Genomic DNA, 21857 nt, shown 5'->3' with positions numbered 1-21857 from the left:
GCGTATTCTTCCCACCCTGGAGGATAGACCACGCATTTAATCTGTATGCTGTCTGTCCCGGGGCCTCTGTGTTTCTGCTCTTCAAACTCATTCACCCGGACCTGGATTATTTGTGTTTTTGTATTGAAAGATAACAACTGCCCACAATTCATTCAGGATTCAAGCATTCAAAGCCCTGTCTCCCTTGTGTCATGGTTAACTCCCCTCTGCCACTTCCTCATCACATTTCCCATCCAGTTGCTTATCGCATCTCCCTTTCAAACGCCTGTACTTCCCCTTTTTCAGCAAAACTGCAATTCCAACACTCTGGGGTAATTTATGCAGTGATTTATCCCACCACATCTCATGACCACCTGTCATGCAGAGATAGCATTCTCGGTACTATTAAGCCAGTGCAATTACCAGACAGGGGGTCTCTGGTTCAGTCAGCATCTTAACACCTAGCAAACTCCCACTCTCTGACTGTGGAAGCTGATATTATAAGCATGTCTGCCACAGTCCCAGACTACTGGTATAGGAGCTCTGCGTCTGAAATGTACGGACGTAGATGTGGAGCTCGAGTGTCTCAGACAGGATCAGGGAGAAAAGGGAACGACGTTGAGGAAAATGAGCCATCATCAAAGCATGTGTGAAGGCTGCCTGTGCTGCAGACGGCCCTGGAACGGCAGAGTGTCGCCGTCTTTCTAATGACAGCCAATTTAATTGAAAATCCACTTCTTTGTCTGAGAGCAAACAATCCAGTGTAGAGGGGCTGGGGCACTATTCCCTGGCTCAGTAGTTAACAGTGAAATACCAGAGGGAGAAGGAGAAGAGAGGGAAAGACAGAGTGAAAGAGGGGAGGAAAGAGAAATAGAGCAGGAAGAATCAAAAGAATACAAAGAGAGGGGGAAAGTAATAAAAGAGGGCACAGATATGGATGGAGGAAGGGGGAATTACAGATTGGACCGAGATAAAGAAGCAAAGCGATGTGAGGGTGGGAGAGAGAAGAGGTGGAGATATAGAGGGAGAGAGTGAAGAAAAGGGGGAGGGGAAGGCGAGCGGGGTAAAATCCAAGCTCAGCAGTCTTCCTCAGGCTCAATTTCCAGGACATGATTAGTTTGGAGTGATGACATGTAATGGGTGCAATAAAAAAAAAAAAAAAAAAAAAAAAAAAAAGAAGAAGAAGAAGCTGCCTCTCCGACTCTCCCTCCCTAACTCTCTTGTTCTCTCAAAGAATCATTCTTCCCAAAATAGAAGCCCGCACTAAAGCTTAAGAACTCTGGGGACTAGTAGCCTTCATCTCTCCTTTTGTTCCACAACTGCCACGCTTGTAAACCACCACTAAAACAACCCACTAAGTATCTGTCAGTATCTCTGTGTCTTAAACTGCAAAGCACCCTTGGGTAGCTCTAGCCAAGTTGCTATCACTTCTTAATTCTTAACTCCAGAAATGCTCCTTAAAAAAAAAAAAGAGAGTCCTCGCTGTCTGCTTTTGGCAGGAAACGATGGCCACTTATTTTCACCCTGCACAGTCATGCGGCTGTTGGTGGCACCAGCCAGGCAACTACGTCATGCCTCCCGTTTGCTCTTTTCTACTAGAATAGCTTGTTATTATTGATTTGTACGGATCCTGATGAGCAATAATAATCACAGTAGTCTGGCTTGCCTGACCTCTCCGAGACTACTTTGTTAGCATTTAAACAATAATAGAAGCTGTTATTGTAAAGGGCAGGTTTTACAGCCATCATACATATGATAACACAGATAGGGATTTGCATATACAACAAAGACACAATTTTTTTTAATAAAAAAGGGGAAAAATAGTGCTGTAACAACTTTCAGAAGAGTTGTACATCAGTAATGGTTCAAAATGTCGTCTTAAAAGCGTGCTGTATCGACTTTCAAAGGAAGAATGCAGAGAGGAATAGATATCTGAGAAACATGGGGGGAAAAAAGAAAGATTTGGCCCTTTCTGCAGGGATTGTGATGGTTGGTTGACACAAACACAAGCCTCGCCTAGCAAAACACTGCAACCAACCCCCTGCGGAGAGCTTGGGACTGTGATAACCAAGCAAGAGAACGGAGAACAAAGGGAAATGAAAAAGCATGAATATATCAGAAAGAAAGCTAATTGACTCCAAAACACTTGTGAGGGGTTTCGGGTTCATGAGCTCCCCTCGCATGCCCTCCCTCCTCTCACTCTGCCTGCTTTCCTCAACGTATAACCTCCTACTTGTCTTCTCCTTTTATGCTCTAGTCAGTCCCTTTCTTCACCTGTGCAGTGTTATATCACAATTCAATGTCCAATTTCTGCTGCCTTCTACCTTTACGCAAACACTTAGTGACAGACAGCTACTGAGCCCAGTGTTGCCGCTTCACCCACCTGTGCTCTTCATCCCCTTAACCTTAGACAGACTGGACTCTGGCCCCACCCAGACCCCCTGCTGCTGCTGCAGAGTCCCAGACAGGGTGTCCTGGCCTGGCTCTACCCCAGTGAGCAACAACCTGGTCTCAGTCCTGCACAACAGATTGACTCCGTCTGTGTTAACACCCCAGTGGCTAATGCAAATACAGTCCATCTGCTAATTCTAATCCATCCACCCTCAACTGATGTACCAACACAGACATACACACGCACATACATGTGCTGTACGTGTAGCATAAACACAGTTCTGAGGGATGAGATCACATCCTATCTGACAGAGCACAATACTGTTAATGTGATTAATTGATAGCATCGCTATTGTTGTAAAGCCTTTGTGCCTCATATCACCTGATGATCAATGATGATAAAATAAATCGCAAGCTGCTGCAGAATCTCTAAACATATTCGTGTCCCACGGGGCAGACATATACACAGCAATATCCTGAGAGATAACAGCATCCACAGGAATTAAACTGCATCACAGAGTGGACCCGTGTGTACACACACACAAAAACACACACACACACACACACACACACACACACACACACACAGGTAGACAAACTCAGCGGCCACAGTAACTCACATGCTTCTACTCGAATGTGCAATAACATCCACACATGCATGCACACGGAGCCCGAGGAAAAACATGAAAAGAGATGGAGTTTAAGTGTAAACATGGAGAGGAAGGATCATGAGAACTCAGCAGTTTGGGGATGCTAGGAGATTAGCTGCGGTTAAACAGAGCAGATACATGTACTAAATATGCTGCAGAGTAGTTAAACTAATCGCACACATCCCAGGGATTAGCCCATACACTTGTGTTAGGGGAACTCTAGCAAGCCCATGCAGTAAACACATTAGTGGGCAGAAAACACAGAGTCAAATACAGAGGATGCACTGTCACCAAAAAAAAAAAAAAAAAAAGTATGAGCTCTGCTTACAAGGATGCAGCAAGAGAAGAGGGAATGAGCCCCAATGCAGTCTGTCTTATGAATGTAGGCCAAGTGTGCATGTGTGCACATTTGCATGCATAAGTGTGCATTGTATATTCACATCTTTTGTGTGTTGTCGCTTAAGTGTATGCAAAGCAGCTCACACCACATGAGCACATGTGTGAGTGTGTGTGTGTGTGTGTGTGTGTGTGTGTGTGTGTGTGTGTGTGTGTGTGTGTGTGAGAGAGAGAGAGTATAGTCAGTGTGCCGAGCCCCTGACTTTGCACATTGCACGCATGCTGGATGAGTTCTTTCCCTATAATCTCATTTAAACCCCCTTCACACACCATAATTCAATTCTCTCTTCTAGACAATGACCATGTCATCTTAATCTGGCAGGTAGATTATACAGCATCCCACACAAGACTGCTAATGCTGAGGAAACGGCTCGGGCTATTGTATGCTCCTTCAAGGTTGGATGGGCTGCTATAGATTGCTTTAGAGGATTGCTTCTGCCACTCATGTTTTCCACCGCTGGTTTCTTGCCTTTAATCTGAAGAAGTATTTTCCTTCTTTTCACCATCTGGGAATCCTGCTCATGTTTTCTGTGGCTTTGATTGGTTAAACTTCAACAACCCCAATGACATGCCGCTCTGAATACTTGACTCTGCTCGTCTGTTTCCTTACAGGGGATGTAGCTTCTGAATATTCATTAGCTCTCTTCGACAAGAGCCACCAATGTGTGAGCTTGTCCTCACAGGAAGTCATCTTGTTCAAACCCTACAACATTACACAATCCCACTGACCAAAAGGCAGACCTGTTGTAAATGCTTGCAGGTGTTAAAGGGGGGAGGAGGCGCGGCGAGCTGCTGGAGATATCAAGCTGGCAGAGCTCAGATCTAGCTTACAAGCTACAGCTCCCATGAGAAGTAAGTGGGTAATTGAGCCAAAACAAAACCAGCTAATAATCTGTATTTCTACAAATCCTGCTTGATAGTGAATCAGATATAATTAGAATTTTTAATTACTGTCAGTAATCAGCTAGAACATTGAGATAAAATGGAGTGGCAGGTGTGAGCACACTGGCTGTCTGGCTGCGAGAACCTGATGCCGCCCCCCCTCAAGTCTCCCCAGTCTGCTCAATCGGATTATAGCTAAACCATCCAGCCATAACAGGGCCTATAAGGCCTCCTTCATACCTTAACCACTTATCCTGCCTTGATCCACCCAGCAAGGTTCTCTAAACACTGGGCACAACAACCCTCTTTGCTATGGTGTGTGCAGTGGAAGTTTTTAAGTGTGACCACAGAAAAATAAAGCCAAATCAGTGGCGTACCAGACATAAAATCAGAGAAATTAAAAAATAATTAGCCTATGTGTTAACCCATCAGTCATGTGGACACATTAGCATATTAACAAGCATCTCTTGAGTTCAGTCATCCAGTCTTGCGTGCTTGCTGACCTCAGTCTAAACGCTGGAGTCGGAGCCTCAGTATCACAGGTACACTAATGAAGTCGGATGCACTCCAATTGTTGCAGGAAAGATGCACAACAGGATTAAAATAGCCTACATGGTTTTACCCCTCCAACCCCTCCTTAAATCATGGGTCGGATTCTTCTGACGCAGTCCAGCTAATGAAAAACAGAGATTCAACAACATTCCTGAGAAGAATGGTACAACAAACAAACATATACCAGTGAAAACAAAGAACCACACAATGAAAATAGCATTACAGCCTGACCACAAACCTCTGGAATATTGTAAAGAATAGACAGTGGGTGCAGACAGTCATGAAATTCGCTTATTTTGTGCAAGACCACAACAAGTCACACTTTAAATCATTAGTTTAGCCCTCGGAGTTCCAAAGCTTTTTTTTTCTGTAAACAAATAATAAACATCTGCGCTATATGATTGTCAGAGACTGACTGGCTTGACTGTAAACATAAAGTGCTAAGAGGCTCCCAATAATTGCATGAACTGGAATTATCTGTTGAGCTATTGTTTAAGGTGCAGCTAGCAAATATAAGCACCAGCCAACATCCACTGAAGCCTGTTAGAGCATATATGCCAAACTGTGATTCAAGCATCTATGTACATCAAGTGGCATTACTGAGCTCAGGCAGTGATCACATCAGTGGAGTCTACTTTTATCCTCTGAGCATTTGTCTGTTCAGAAGAAGATTTGACTGTGGAGCAGAAGGTTCCTCCTGCCTCCAGGCTGTTCCTGTGGAGGTCCCCCCCCCCACCTCCTCTGATCAATCCCCTGCGTCCCTTTGTGGGTCGTCCAACAGGCCAGCCAAGCAGACAGGCTTAGTCAGACATGCTTTTCACTTACTTTCGTCTTCCTCTGTTGACCAGAGGGAATGCTCTCCAGCTGGACTAAGTTTGTCTCTCTTCTCTTTATCTCCCCAGTTGCAGACTACAGTTGTTTTGGGTGACACACTGCTGGATTGTCTTAGCCATGTGGATGTGAATATGGATGTGCGAACTGGGGAAAGTGCCAGGGTGTTCAGTACATCGTAACCTCAGAGGAATGCATCTTGTCTTCCTGCAGAATACATCTCTGTGTGCATGTCTCCATTGTGAGCTTCTCAGAACAATGCAACTAGTGTGAGCCAGCATTGTAAAGTGGTCTGCGGTGCGACCAGGTGTCTCCTGAGTGGATCCCAGGGGTCCTGTGTCAAGATATGCTTCTGATATCCCAACACCTTTCACTGCCTCTGAGGAAGGAGCATATGGTAAGCAGGGGGCAGACTGGGCAACTTGAGAGGCCCCTGAAGACACCACAGAAGCACGCTTAACACAAAGATGTTCATCTGTCCATTGTTTTAGACAGAGTAAAAATATCTAACTCATATACTGGGCAGCTGTGAGACAGAGAACAGTAGTATACAGATGAAATGGTCATATGTCACTCAGTGCACTATTTCTGTCATGATCTATTTATTATATTAATTTCAAAATGCCTATGTAGTTAATTATTTTTACGATTACAAGATAACCCTGAATTTTACACTAAAGCTCCATGAATATCTTGTGAATGTTATTTTGTGTTCTGTTGCCAACACTATAAAGACAAGAATTGTAACATTACTGTAATCTACATAAGAAAAATTAAGGCGCTTGGTCTACCAAGCAGCCAAAGAGCTGAAAATGGATCTGAATAAATTTCACATTAATTTATTTACATAGCGAACCGTCAGAATCAACTACAAAGCAACATCAAGCATCAACCTAAAAAAATACTGCTGCCTCAGCGTCTTTTCCACTGTGGACGAGATGTCAGGTAAATGAATCATGTCGTTTGGTTGTTTGGGCAGCTCTTTGATTTGAAGATATTAATCCACGCCTGTCTTTGTGCTGGTGCTTTGCTGGATTTTCCAGATGGAAACTGAAAGAACTTCAATCTCCTTCCTTTGGAGAGCTTTTACTATCGGAAACACAATTTTTTTGTTAATGTACGGTCCAATTTGCAGTATTCTTAAATTGGCAGCATTTGCAGTCTCCATCAAGTTAAACTAAGAAGTACATGGCTCACATTTGTCTGCAGACCTCTGAATTAGAGCTGTATGTCAACCAAGTTTTATCCTCATCTAACGTCCCCTATATTCAAAAGGACAACGCAAGGTCTTCATAAAGAGGCAGGGGTATGCTGTATAGAGAGGAAACAAGGGCTGTGTGTGTTTGGAAGGACATGGCTAAATATAACCTCCCCTCTCACCTCCCCATTCTGTGTCTGCCACCAGTTTTACTCTGCTGAGGTCCCAGTTGCACCCTAGTCACAACCAAATAGACAGCTGGCAGTCAGTTATGTTCCCACACTTCACTCTGAGAACAGGGTCCCTCAGCACCTAGCAATGTCAAATGCACCATTCAGACAGCCCTAAATATTTAATCAGGACAAGTAGAAGGCAATCTTCTACATCCACTGGCATTAAACATTTAATACCCGACTGACAGGATATCTAGTCAGCCGAGAGTTAGTCAAGAGACACGAGCTGCAGACACTTGTGCTTCCCAAGCTAAATTACGCAAAGACAAATCCTGCAGCAAAAAAAAAAAATACAGAACACAACACTCTGCCAAGTGGAGGTCAAAATCAAGGATCAGACACACCCACACACACACAAAAAGAAAAGAAAAAAAAACCCACGCTCACACACATACACAAACTCACAAACTGGCAAAGGTAAATTTCTCTACAAACATATATCATCTGTGAGAGGTGAAGCACAGAGGAGGCTTGTGAATCCCATCAGTCATGGCTATAGAGTAAGGTTAAAAGCGGGACAGGGCAGCCACTGTCAGCGCGCATAAACCAACCAAGGACAGAGAGGGAGGGCTGAGGGCAATACGCCGTATACTGTAAAGATATAGCCTCACAAATCCACACAAGGGCAGAGTTTGTTACAACATTGTTACATTACGGCTGTTGATCCAACACACCATTTGGAGTTTGTCTTCTAAGTTAATTAATGCTGATATTAAATCACTCAGTGCCTCTATTTTATATGATTGACTGCATAAAATTAAATATTCGAAACATAAATTTATGAGTAGACTGAGATCAGTGGAGACTTTGAGTCTACTTGCTGGCAGACAGTCTTGTAGCCCTGCTGGCTGGTTGAAAGAGGAGCAGGTACATGATACTGTAAATGAATCAGTGGGCAGTGCTTGTAAATTTGTTCTGCAATGAATCAACTGCCAGGAACTTGGGTGAATACATCCGGTGCATCGAGGCATTGAATAATTACGGCCCTTATTTTGTACACAAACGTGAGAGCAACATGAGAGTTTAATCGCCGGTCCACACGTGTCGTCAGTGTCTGGAGGGGAGGTGGCGTGTGTGGTCCGAGTCAATAGTATCAAGTGGTGTTGTGCAAATACATGTATACAGTATATACTCTACATACAGGCACAAACACATACACACACACACGCACACAGATACAGATGCAGATACTGGAGGTGACCCAGCGTAGTGACAGGGTGGGACGTGACTTGAATGAGAATGGCGAGGTAAGAGTGATAAAGTACCACCTAAATCCACCCACATCCTGTGACCCTGCAATAAGTCAAACACCAACGACAGGCACATACACCATAAATAATCCTGTCTGAAGTCAAGCTGGAGCAGCCCTCCCTCTTCACGGGTTTAGATTCATTGTTTGACTAAATGTAAGACTAAAAGTGGAAAACTTTGCTTTCGGGAAAACAGAGCAGACATACTCCATATACAACTAATAAGTCGCTAAAGGCGGCTAAATCTAACTTTCATTCTGTTCTCTATTTTCATGCTCCCCTGGGCCACGTGCGCCAAAAAAACGGAGGCGAACACAAATAGCACACATACTGAACTCTTACTTGTGATAATTCAAGCAATCACCCAAACACATGAACACCTCATGTGGGGTTAAACAGAGCAGGTGTCCACTGCAGAGCTCTCTCTGCACCCTTGGCTCCTGAGCCAATATTCACGGCTAATTTGAATAAAAAAAATCTGCAAACATTTGCTGGAACATTCAGGCTAATGTTCAATCTGCTGCTCTTTGACACAGTGCCACCATGCATCTCATTTCCATTCCTGAAGCCTTACCACAAACCTGCCAGCATTGCAGTGTGTCATGTGGTGGGACTAGACAGGGGGAAATTGGGCGAAGAAGAAAAAAAAGGAAGGAGCAAGGGAATGGCATGTTTTTTTTTTTTTATTTGTGCTAGGAGAACATGCTTCAGTATCCAGCCTGAGAAATAATGTGACTCTTACACACAAATGTGTCAGCAGAACAATATCAAGGTCAAGGTAGAAAACAGAATTATGTTACTGTTTTCAAACAAAGCAGCACAGGTGTGAGAAAAGTGCCTAAGAAAGCAAAGATATTTGACAGAGAATTAATGGTGTAGAAAATACATGAAATTGTAGGGAGAGTCTTGCGATTTGGGTAAATATTCATCACAGGTACTGGCATTCTCAAGATGCTCTAGGAGAAACATATATATATATCCATCTCAGCTGATGCGTAAACGTCTTACATTGACAAGCTCACATCTCCCAACCTCCCAGCACATAAAAAGTGAAACAGAGAGGCAAACCGACAACAGTAGGATAGTCTATTTTGGAGGATGGAGGCAGGAAAACATGCTCCCATGATGATATACCGCTGGCTTTTATGCATAGCAAGAGTTTCCACCCAATTTCCTCCTCTTATTTCGGCACCATCCTGAAGATAATATCTCTCTCTGTCTCTTTCTCTGTTCCAAAGGCATGATGAGGGTTGCATAAAATTAGCTGCTTGATAGGGGGAACGTGTCCAGGGGCAACATGGAGGACCTTGTTTCCAAAGAGTCTCGACACATTCTGCTCAACCCCCCCCCCACCACCCATATCCCCGAGTAACAACACAAGATCAGATAGAAAAGGGAGAGGCCTGTTTAAAATAGCACCCCAAAGACACTCTTCTGAAGATCTGAGCTACCAGCGAAAAAATGCAGAGCGTAAAATTATGAACTCGGCGCTGACATTTTCTACATGCCCGGTCTGTCACGTAGACTTCTACCACCCAGTCTGAATTAAGAATATAGTGTATGTATTGTGAACGTTGTGTTGTTTATTGCGGTCAAAAGGAGACAGAAGCTCTTGTCAAAAAAAAAAAAAAAAAAAAAAAAAAAACAACACAGAGGTTGAATCTGTCATCTCATACCCTTCATGCACTGAAAATAGACAGGATGGAGCCTTAAATGCTTCGTCTACTCTCTGGTATCCCAGTCCAATTACAACTCGTCCCACCAAGCCCTTTCTTTCCACACTCTCACGGGCTGTCAGATTCTGATATGGACTGCGTTGCAATATTGAAGGTCGGTCAGTCTGCGCACTTAACCTCATTTCCCAACACTCTGCTCTGCCTCTCCCAGAAGAGCCTTTTGATTGGTGTCCATTTGAAAAGCGGGCTTTGGGTTTGACGGGAGGGGGGTACGGGAGGGTGGGGAAGGGGTGGGGGGGGATCAGAGCAGCCGCATCACAGCCTGAGAAAGGAGATTTTTGGAGCACGACTCCTGACTGCAGTCAGTTATAATGGTTTTCAATTAACCAAGGGAAAAGACTGAGAACTAATCTGGGCTAGCACAGGAGAACCAGTCATGCAATATTCATGTACACAAACTAATGAAAGCCCAGATTAGCCTACATATTTACATGGGGTCGGTGCTGTGTCGTCCACACACATTAAAGGAGTCAGCTGCCAAGAGGAGAGAAAGACTAGAAGGAAGCAGGAAGGAGAAAAAAAGTGGAGTATGGTAAATTTAAAGAGGGAATAAGAGAGAAAAGAGAAAATGAAGGGTGGAGAAATCAAGAGAGAAAGAAATCAAGGGGAATAAAACGAGAGGTCAATGGGACACCAGGAAGACCTTGAACGAAAAGGAAATGGGATCATGAGATAAAGAGGCGAAGAAAAGCAAGAGGAGGTACGACTCCTCAAAAGAGATTAAGGATCATCTGCATTTTGCCTTTTTTCATCTGCTTCGCCATAATCATTCCTCTCTAAAGGCAGACGCCAGCCCCCACTCAAAATGACACCAATCTGAATGAGTGATCTTGACAAATTGGGCTACCGAGAAAAAGAGGGGTGCTCTTTTGACTGAGGAGAGTGGCTGCAGACAGTGGGGAGTCTACGGTTGGACAAAGATATAACTGTAATTGGCTGCTACACCCTCCTCCCACTAATCTCCGACCACGAAAAAAAGCAGCGACTGAAGAAAAATGGGACGGCAAGCACGAACAGGCTGCTACAACAGCAAAATGCTCTGCAACCACGAATTTCAATAATGTCTCAAATGTTATGTACATGCATCAGGACAATATGGGAAATTCATCCGTAATCCTTAGTAGGTCACAAAAGACTTAAAAGACTTCAAAGCTGGATTAATGTGTGACTGGACATACCAATTCCACACTGGGTAACTTCTTACCGAGCATTAACATTGTATGTCAAACAAGAAGCTAATCATGGGTTTAGTTTGAAAATATCCTTTGACCTTTTGTAGAGGTCTCAGAATTAATTTTATGCTCCACAGATATCTAATTTTATGCTTTTACGGACTTACACATTTGCAGAATAATGGAACTGTCCTGATATTTTTCTTCACTTAGGAAAGCACTGAGGCTGGTGTGCTGAAAAATGTTCTGTGTTAACTGCCTGCTTCTGTTTCATCTCATGACCAGTATATGAGATGCTTGTGTACATGTGCTGATGGGCTTACAGTGAGATGCAATAGAGAAAAAACTAAATTTCTGGCTGATTTGAGTTCTCTTGTTTCAAGGACCCAGGAATACTAATGAATTCACAGTTCTAGCAATGTGCTGGGCTAGCAGGTTCTCCCCCTCTCGTCTCTACCTGCCTCAACTTTCCAAAATGAAATGTGAGAAATGGGCCAATTTACAGCTAAGGGCTGTTTCTTCCTAAGAGACACTGACATAAAGATGGAGTACAGAGGATATGCAGAGGTAGATGTGGAGAGATGAGGGGTTTGAATTTAGACAGAGAGAAAAAAGGAAGAAAAAGATGTGAGACAGGAAAGCAAGACGTTGGCACTAATATGAGTGTCATCTCTGAGGGTAGACAGAAGTGCTTGAATTGCATTTTTGGCCTTTAACTTCTCTTATACAAAGAGACTGGAGTTGAAGAGCGGCTCTTGATCTTTCCAATCAGCTACCATGACAAGAGCTGCTCAGATATTCAACAAGCAGAAACAAAAGAAGATGTCAGCATGAAGAAGTTCGCTATACTCGAAGAAGTTTGAAAGAAAGATGTAAAGGAGTTGGAAGACGCAGGCAGAACAAAGGCGGTGGAAGGACGACAGAAACGAATATGAGAGGTCCTCTGACATCTGTTCGCAATTATGTCTGGGGTCCACACTGCAGCTGAAACACTCTGTAGCCCACCATTTCTTAGGGTAATGCCATAGCTCTGTTACAATTCATTTACAATGTTCCCATCATTCTCCTTTATAACAAAAGCATGATGCAATTTATGTTCAACTCATCACATGCGTAAATTGTTGCCTACAGAGAACAACATAACTTATGGAGCTGTTAGCTGTCTGAAGACACGTGTAGAAACCAGGTCATTGTTTTCTGCAACAAACATACTTGCATTTTTGATCAAAATTCATTAAATAGTGAGACACCTACAGCGTCTTCGGCAGACATATTGGCGGTTTCAGGCGCTTGGTATGAACTAAGCACTGCAGAATGGCGGAGAAAAAGCTTTTTGATTGCTCTGACATCACATCTGTTAACTCCTCAGCACAGCTTTGAGAAGATGAGTCCAGGAGGTGGAGGAGGTGGGTGGGCAGCTGAGAGGAGTATCATTTCTTGCCTCTACCCCCCCCCCCCCCCCCCCCCCCCTTTTCCTTTCTCATGGGACCAGTTACATTTTCATTTGATAGGAACTGGAAAACCACCATCTGTAATTAGATTACACATATATAGATGGAATGAGAAAAAAAGTCTTAGTTAATTAACTCAAACCATATTCTAATCAGGTTTCATAACTCCCCCTCCTCTCAACAACCTCCGATCTGATTCCTCTCACAAATCCCCTGAGACTAACCATCACACAAGCCAAGAAGAGACGGGCACTCAAACAAGATCATTTGACGCTAATTTCCCAAACAGGAAAGCACTTAAAGACGAGCTCTGATTGAGACAACTAAGCACGTGCATCAATAGATAATGAGAAAAAACGGAGGTCACAGAATGCGTACTGGATGAAAGGTAGAAAACGCTCTTTCTGTCTTCTGTTTTGTGTTTTGTGTTTCCTGAGATGAGCAGTTCCTGTGCCAAGGCGACAATTTCCGTCATTGCAGGAAACGAGGACAGGGAATTAAATGAGTCCCTCTTCATAGGAATGGGGGACAAGTGGCTGTGATAACAGTCAAAGAGGTGTCTCAGAAGGAGTGTCGCCCGCCACATTCGCATCTCCATTATCTGTCAACCTGCCAGTCCATCTGTTTGCCACACAGTGCTCACAAGACTGACAAACTCCATTTACAAAGGAAACATGTGTCACATGTACTGTGCAATGAGGAAAAGCAGCACCCTAAATGTGACACACTGATCGGCAATTCTTCTATTGTTCAACATTTTTCATCAGTTTCTAATTATTACTCATGTAGTAGAAATAAAGAATTCCAAAGTATTTTATCAAAGCTGTCTCGCAGACAGTCATCAGACTGACAGCTCAATCACGCAGCCATTACATTTGCCTCTCACTTTGATTAGAAATCCATTTCAAATGTCAAGTCAATTTTTATTTTTCTGAACAAAACGCAGCATGAAAAAATAAGAGAGGACAGACACTCTTGAAACAAGAAGAGCAAGAGATTACATGTCAAACTGTTTCTCCACACTATAACTCTGACATGAAGATATCCAAAGTGTATTCCTCACGAAACAACTATTCATCCATATATATATATATATATATATATATATATATATATATATAACAGGACTTCTTCCGATACGTTTGTACAGTCGCTGACACTCTATTTGCAAGATATCCACTGCAGTAATATCTTGGTGAGCAAAGTTATTGCATATCTTACAAATAACAATGCATCTTAGCCAAGAGATTTAGCTAGTTTCCACTGATTAATGCCTTGAACCATATAATTTCATCAAATGCAGAATCACAGCATTAGGGACAAACCAACTTATCAAATTAGAATTTTAACGCAGTGCCAGAAAGACACACTTCAAAAACACCAACTGGCAGAGAAACGCTCGGCATTGTCAACAGATTTGCAATGAACAGGATTTTACCAGATCAACATACTTCTTTTGGGACCAAGAGCACATTGGCACACTGAGGACTGCTTTAATTTCTAAACACCTGCTCACTCTCTACTTAGACCGCGAAATACAACCGGCACAGAGCTTTTCCTCCTCTCCAACAAACAATCCTGGTCTGCCATTTCACTGAGAGTGGTACCACAGCCAACCCGTCTCCCCTGGGTGTGCCCATGTGTATGTATGTGTGTGTGTGTGTGTGTCGAAGAGCCACCATCACAGCAGCCTGCACCTGCTCTGCCTGAGGCCCTATTCTGCTAGCTCGGAGCGGCAGCACAATGCTGAGATTGAGGAATGAGGGGATGGAGTGATAGAAAGCTGGGGGAAATGGATCTGTTGGCGTAAATGTCAACAGCTTAGCTCAAACCAACAATAGTGGATATGAGGACCTAATATGAATTCATATGAGTTTCAAGCTGATAGCTGTTGAGCTTGTGTGCACTGCAAGGCTATAAATAATACTATGTCCCTGTTGTCTGGAAGAAAATAAAACCCGAGGCTTGCAGGTGAGAATTTTGTGTGCAAATTCAGATGTACATCTTGACAAGGACCTGCTAAAAGGCAGGCAGCTTAGCCTCTTTGAGGGGCTGCTGCTGTTGGTCGGAGCCTGATGGACACATGCAGTCGTGTTCGCTGACAGACTCAGGCATGGATAATTTCACATGTCCAAATGCCAGGCAGCATGGGTGTGTTACAATAATGACCCCAGGGCACTGTTGTAAAACCGCGCACTATCCAGAGGCAACAAACGAGAAGTATTCAGTGTCTGAGGAGTATAATGTATCCACTCATTATACCACAAGGCTCACCAGTTTGAGTCAGTACCTGAGCTGTACCTTAGCTTCATTCAGACCTAATAGGGCAGCTGAACTATACCAGTCTGTCAAAGATACTACTAGCAAATATTACACCTAGCAAATACTATTACAATAGTTGCAGCCTTCACTGCAACTGAAAAAAACAACATTGTTCATTGGAAGACGAAGAAGAAGGGGATAATATATACTCACAAATGTAAATTGGGAGAGTAATTTCACACCTGAAGCGTTACACACACTGTTCTGTGCCAAGTTATGGTCTTTTGTTCCAATGAGTGATTATGTATCTTTGTTTTTTTTTTTTTTTTACAACCCTCATTGGAGCAGCTGGAACGAGTGCATATACCAGTTTTTATTGCAGAAGACAGAGTAGCATTCATAGCGCTAAACATGCTCTGTTCAGCGTGATTTCATCATGCAGAACACCCAGACAGGTGGCGAAGGCAGCAAACACATTTTACACGGCTATAAAGGCAGGCAATACTTAAAATAATGTAACGTCACACCATAGACGTTGTGTGTAGTGTCTGGCCGGCCCCTGTAGCAGTGTTCAGTCTCACACAGTATATTTAAACAGCTAAGAAGCCGCTGATGCTTGAGATTTCACAGTGGTAACTGGAGCACTCTCCAGACTGTTGAACAATATGTGCTCTAATGTGGCCTCTGACCCCAGTCACAGGAATATAGATGAACAGAGAAGACTGGAGGAGGGGATCATAAAAGGCTGGAAGAGAGAAGTAGAAGATACAGTATTTCAGTATCTCTGATGGATAATAATATTGCGCAGTTTCCATCAATCATGTCCTATCTGACACAAGGATATCGCTCGCTTGTCAAGACAATCATTTTCCAAGACACTTCAAGACAAAAACAAAAAGGGCATTTTAAAATGCACAAATAGACACAGTATGTGGGAAAAACAAGCTGACACACGGGCACACAAACAGATCTTTCACATTTTTTTTCGTTTACACAGCTCCTTTAAAGCAAGGTGGCAATGCAATTTACCAGAGCAGGAAGGGTGGGGTACACATTGAGGTTCCAGTCACATCCACAAATGTAGACTACAGAGACTGGCACAAACAAACAAACAAAACACACTTAGGTTTACGTAGACATAGACAACCACAAGAACGAGCAGAACAGAAGGGAACATCGTCGGGGTGAACTCAGAGAGGGCAGAGAGGAGCCGTGGTGACGAGGCAGAAGGGAAAGACAGCCTTATAATGTAAGTAGACTGCAACAGAACCCCCAGTTAAATATATTAAATCTATGAGGCATGAGATCATTTGAAATAGTGAAGAATGGGGGGTGGACCATGGAGGTTTGTTCTACAGTCCTCATTACTGAATCTATCTCAGCATGCCTGTCAGTCACCACCTGTCTGTCTGCCTTGTTAAGGGAGCTGGAATCATGAATCTCCCTTAGGAGACAAGCCTACGGAGGATATGGAAGTGTTCCTGGCCCACATCTTAGCAACTATAAACATAGGCCTGACATAAGTATCCCAGTACAAGCCTCATATAAATAACTCCAAACTTACAAGAACAGAATAGCAACTAAACCGAGCCTTGAGACACAGAGATGGAAAGGGCTCAGTGGGTCGTGCTCAGCACCATTTCTCCTTCCTTCCTGCATGAATTTACAGCCAGCAGTAAAAACCTTCCTTAGCTGCCCTCACCACATTCAGCATGGCAGGGAAAGTAAGAAGAGGTAGGGCCAGATAGGCCATAGTGATGGTAAGGGGAACTTAAACAATCTGCTGTGGGCTTAGTTGTATCTGTGACCCCTAGAGAAGCACTCCGCTGAGACCATTTGTGTGTGTCTGCTACACTGTTTGATTGCGAAAACACTGCACAGCACCTATTCGTTCTCGAAGACTGAAAGGGTGAGAAAGGCCCCAACTAATCTTGTTTGCTTCTCTCTTGCTCTGTGTACCATTTATCCAAGTGGGCAGTGGCTATGAAGATTCGGGGGTTAATTGATCGTTTTTTTTTTCACACACAATAGTCATCAATAATCTACTCAAGAACTAGAAGCTGACCACTCAGGTGCCAACCCAGACTGGACAGGAACGGAATGTCTAGTTATGGCTACATGAGGCTACAGCTAAGCCATGGACACACTCCTGGAAAATTGAGCCTTCAAAGAAGGGCTTATGAATCCCATCTCTGACAAAAGAAGAGATGGAATTAGTGGGATTTAGGGGCGTCAGTATGAGGCAGGGTGGTATTAGTGGTGCTCTTCACACGTCTCCATCCAAGCTGGATCACAGTCCCCTCTTTAGAGCACACTAGCAGCGAATGTCTGTCACAACATCCAGCACTGCGTCAGATGGAGACAGCTGCAGGGCCTGAAGACTGAGCTGATACTACGCCCGGCCCACTGGAACAAGTCCAGTGTGGAGTTATAAAGGAATGTAGGAACTGCGGTTTTGGCAGCTGTACTCTGATAAATGTTGTGAAACAGAGAAAAGTATGCATGTTTTTCAGGCCATATGCTGCAGGGATGTGTCTCAAGTGCCACTGACAGCCTATATTCAAAACATGTTTGAGCCAGCTTATGTATGAAACACTAGCTCTTCACAGTATATGCAAGACTGAGTACATAATACAGAAGCTTAACCAATGAAAAGAATGAAAAGAATAGAGCTTAAGTCCTGTAGAAGACTGTTCCACCTCATAGAACAAGGAAATGTGTTCCTATTGATGTGCTCCATCAAGTCAGGTCTGCTTTATTCCCTGTGGAGGCACCCAGAGGCAGGCACCTCCTGAGCCCTGAGAGCAGCTGACCACACCCCTGGAACAATGACCTCAATAAACTCAAACATAGCTTCATTTGCTCTAACAGAGGCACTGGGGGGTAAAGGAAAGCTATAGCAAATCAGAAATGAGTGCTCTGAGGCTTGGAGGAAAACATTACAAATGGACTGTTCCACACATAAATCAATCTTTGCATTTACAACTTGCTATCCGAAAAATCCATCTTCACACACACACTGTGGAATGTGCAGGTCTCAGGAATGAGGATTAATGTGAGCAGGAGGGCCCAGTCACCATTGTTTCTATTGTTTCTCCTGTTATATTTTGACAGCGGACTCCCAAGAGTACCTTGCTGGGCATGTGCCTGCAGCTTGTGGGTACTGCAGACCGCTGCGCCACAATGAGAGCGAGGGAGGCCTTGCATTCCTGGAAGCTCTTCTTTCTGTCCTCCATCTCTGTCCAGCTCTCCCAATTGGGAGGTGGTGGACTGGGAGCGAGTACAGCACATAAATTTGAGCTGAATTGCTGAGTCGCTGTTCCCCCCCCTCCTCCTCCTCACCTGACACAATCCCCACCCCCTCACCCCTGTCTTTTCATACCCCCAGGAGGATGGGCCAGGGGGGCTGGCCACGCAGCCGCATCCCGTTCCACTCGGCATGCTGGGCCGTAAATACTGCGCAGCATCAGGAACAGCAGGTGCTATCACTCCCTATCATTAATTATCCCTGCTGCATCACTCTAGGGCCTCTCACTCTTAAACTCCTAATCTCTATCTCCTGCACCATCTTATTCTCTAGCCTCCATCCCTTCTCCATTTTCTCTCATTTTCTGGAATCCCAACCATCTCAGATTCTCTCAATATCTGGAGCTCTACAGCAATTACATTTCTTCTTCTTCTCCTCAATATCCAACCATCTATCCCCTCATTTCCTACAATCCCACAATTTAGGCCCCATTCATTTATTCTCTGATGTATCTCAATCTTTGTCCAGCACACTCAGCTTCTGCCAAGTGATTCCTTCCCCTACTGACAGCTTTGCCCACTTTCTTCTCTCCTCAGATGTGTGTCTTCCAGCGCTTCTCTTCACATTCTGACGGGTTTTCCCCCCGCTGTAAATGTATTCCAAAACTGCTGTGCTGCTGCCAGCCAGGAGACGTCACAGGGACTGATTGAGCGCTGGGGGGAGAGATAGCCCTTTCCCCCCACCAGAGAGCTCATAAATAATACCGAATCAAAGAGGAAAAGCAGCATGAGAAACTCCCCCGAGGTGAAAAGCCAATGAACATGGTCAGAGATGTAAGAGTGCCCCCACTAACAGTAAAAGTCAGAGTTCCCAGTGAGTCTGGCCACAGAAACATGAGCAGGGCATCCTGTCCCTCTCAGGTGAGAAGGCTTTAAGTCAACTGTGTGGAACCCACAGAAACATCTGGCACAACCACAAAAACAAACAGTCACTTCCCTCTGACTTGGTCATACTGCCACAAGGCATAATGCGAATTCTAAATGAAGAGCATAGTTTTGTTATATGAGACCACCCAACATATTAACAGGTTGTGAGCAATTCTGCTCAAGACAACATGAGGTGATGATGACTTCAAAAAAACAACCTTGTAATGATTTCTGGCTGTTTCAAAAGAAACTTCATGGACCAGGAAAAAACCACAGTCGAAGTCACTGTCTGATACAGTAAGGTAGAAGACATGCAGACTTGCCAGCCACTTGTGGACTCTCCCCTACTTTCTCACGTTTCTGGAATTCCAACTATCTCAGTTTCTATAATTAATGTCCAAACCACTTTGGACTTGTATGCACACATGTACAAACATACAAAGGTACAAAAAATAGTGTTTCTTTCACCCAGAAATGTGGAATTTTAAACCTGCATCCCACAGCTTCTTCATTCTCTAAATGCGACCTGGTGAGACTATCAGTGGCTTTCATTGATTTCAGTGCATTTTTAGGCACACTGCCATTTGCTTCATTGAGTTAGCTTTCCCCCAGGACATATACTGTCCATATTTTAATAATATACCAAAGAGGACTGCAGTGGCCAGTGCTGTACACCCACGCTGCCCCATTTTAAGCACAGCAAGAGCCATGTTAGCATTCCTTAGCATCACTAACAAAAAACATAAGTGTCTCTTTTCCTTAGAAGAACAGGGGCCACCTGTTCATTGTTGCATTTGGCTGTTAAGCCCATCAAATAAGTTATCTCTGCAGAAAACATTGATTAACACTGGGCAGACAGCCTGGTCAGGCTATTATCAGAAACCAAACTATGTGTCAGCCTTTAGTCATATGCCTCCCCTTCCACATCCTACCATTGTGTAATGGACACTTTTTCTTAAACGTCTCAGGTGTTTGGAGCAACTCCACCAAATCGCAGGAAAAGAGAGTTAATCACACTTAAAGAAAAAAAAGGGCTTTAACTCTCATTCTCTTTCCAGAACAGATAAGCTATCTGCCAACAACATTAAGGGAACTGCTCTCTCTCTTCTTCAACATCACAGATTTGGAATTTTGACTCATTAGTGTAATCCATTATGAAGAGGTGGACTGGACACTCAGCCTGAATCAATATGATTCTCCCACACTTTCTATTGATTCCCATTGAACTACAAGTGAAGTAAAGAGACAGATTGAAAAGCTGATATACAAGAAGCCAGAATGGGAAAACTCAAGGACCTTTTGTGACATTATTGTGTGTGTGTGTGTTTTTCTAAAGAGAGCACTGCATTCAGGAAAAATCACTTTCCTTTGAATGTGGAGCACAATGGTTGTTTATTCCAGCATCCTGCCTGTTCTGTGCAATATCTTAGCGAGAGGACATCCTTGTCAGGCTTAGACTGAAGTGACAATGTCACACACACACACCCACAAACACATGCACATGCAACGCAGGTGGCAAGTAATTCAAAAATATTCACCACTTTGTAAGCCTGTGTTTGTGCATGTGTTCATATACATATGCAACTTGCATCCAACATCACCAACAGGTTAATTAATCAACATCACACTATTCGTTTTTTGATGAGAGCCATCAAATGGAGTGATCTGGTGTGTTCACCTCAGTAAAATTTATGAAAAGACAATCTACATATGAAGGACAGTGTGTTTTATGGTTTTTTCAGGTTGAGCACTTATGACTGCAGTGTGACTGGGAATCAATTCCTGTAGTGAAGAAAGGCTTTTGGTCCTCAAAGGGGGGTCTTATGGATGATTCTAAACCGCACAGCTGTAGAAATCATTAGAGCATGCACACAGCTTTTATTTTCTCTGTTGATAATTCAACATGATCTCGGTTTAGATCATTCACTTTCATCTCATCTTTCAGGATGTGATTATCCACATTAGTGACACATGATGTGGAAGAAACAACAGACGTAAATTAATTGAGGTATCTTAGGTTTCTAAGCTCAAACACACTGAAGTGGGCCTCAACTACTATCAGAACCAGTAGTAGTGCTGGTTACACTACTTCTGGCACTGGTTACTAGTGCTCCTTATACTGGGTACATACAGGGTATCATCATCATCATCATCATGTCACAGCTGAGAAAGCAAAAATGTCTGGGCCAGAAGGAAAAAATTCTGCAAATGTTTAATGCTGCTGTTGAATAAAATCTTTTGGGAAAATAGAAAAGCCACAATGATGCAAGACAGTCAACAGAGGAAAGAAAAAGGGTTGCTCATCCTTATTCTTTCTTTTCCTATAGACCAGTGTAAACCCCACTTCAGCACAGGAGGACTGCTTCTTGTCAGACAAGTGCCCCCTGCTGGTAAAAATCCTAACCATAGCCATTTTAGTGCTACCAGTTTTTTATAGACCCCAGATGATTTTCAGATATTTTCCATGTTGTAATACTCGAAGGCTATGAAAATGGAGCAATGAGAGAATGCCTTAAGAAAACAAATTTGTCTAAGAAAAAGTATGTCTGACCGAGGAAACCAGACACCAAGACACACGCTTTTAAAGAACCCCCTAAAAGATGTTTATGTGTTGAAGGAGGGGTGCCAGTTCATTCTGAAACTTTCACATGCATGCTGAGGTGCAGTGTTTCACCATCTATATTTCATTCTCAAAAGGTGA

General features: G+C 43.5%; 1 protein-coding gene across 3 annotated transcripts in view; it reads right to left on the bottom strand.

Annotated features, from left to right (window-relative positions):
* Window positions 1-21857, bottom strand: part of LOC122993548 (tetratricopeptide repeat protein 28-like) — a 168814-nt gene that overhangs the window by 95244 nt on the left and 51713 nt on the right. The window lies entirely within an intron of this gene.

This window comes from Thunnus albacares, chromosome 2 (genome assembly GCF_914725855.1).
Source record: "Thunnus albacares chromosome 2, fThuAlb1.1, whole genome shotgun sequence".
NCBI classification, from domain to species: domain Eukaryota; kingdom Metazoa; phylum Chordata; class Actinopteri; order Scombriformes; family Scombridae; genus Thunnus; species Thunnus albacares.
Note: the sequence above shows the minus strand (reverse complement) of the source record. Positions and strands in the feature narration are given on the sequence as shown.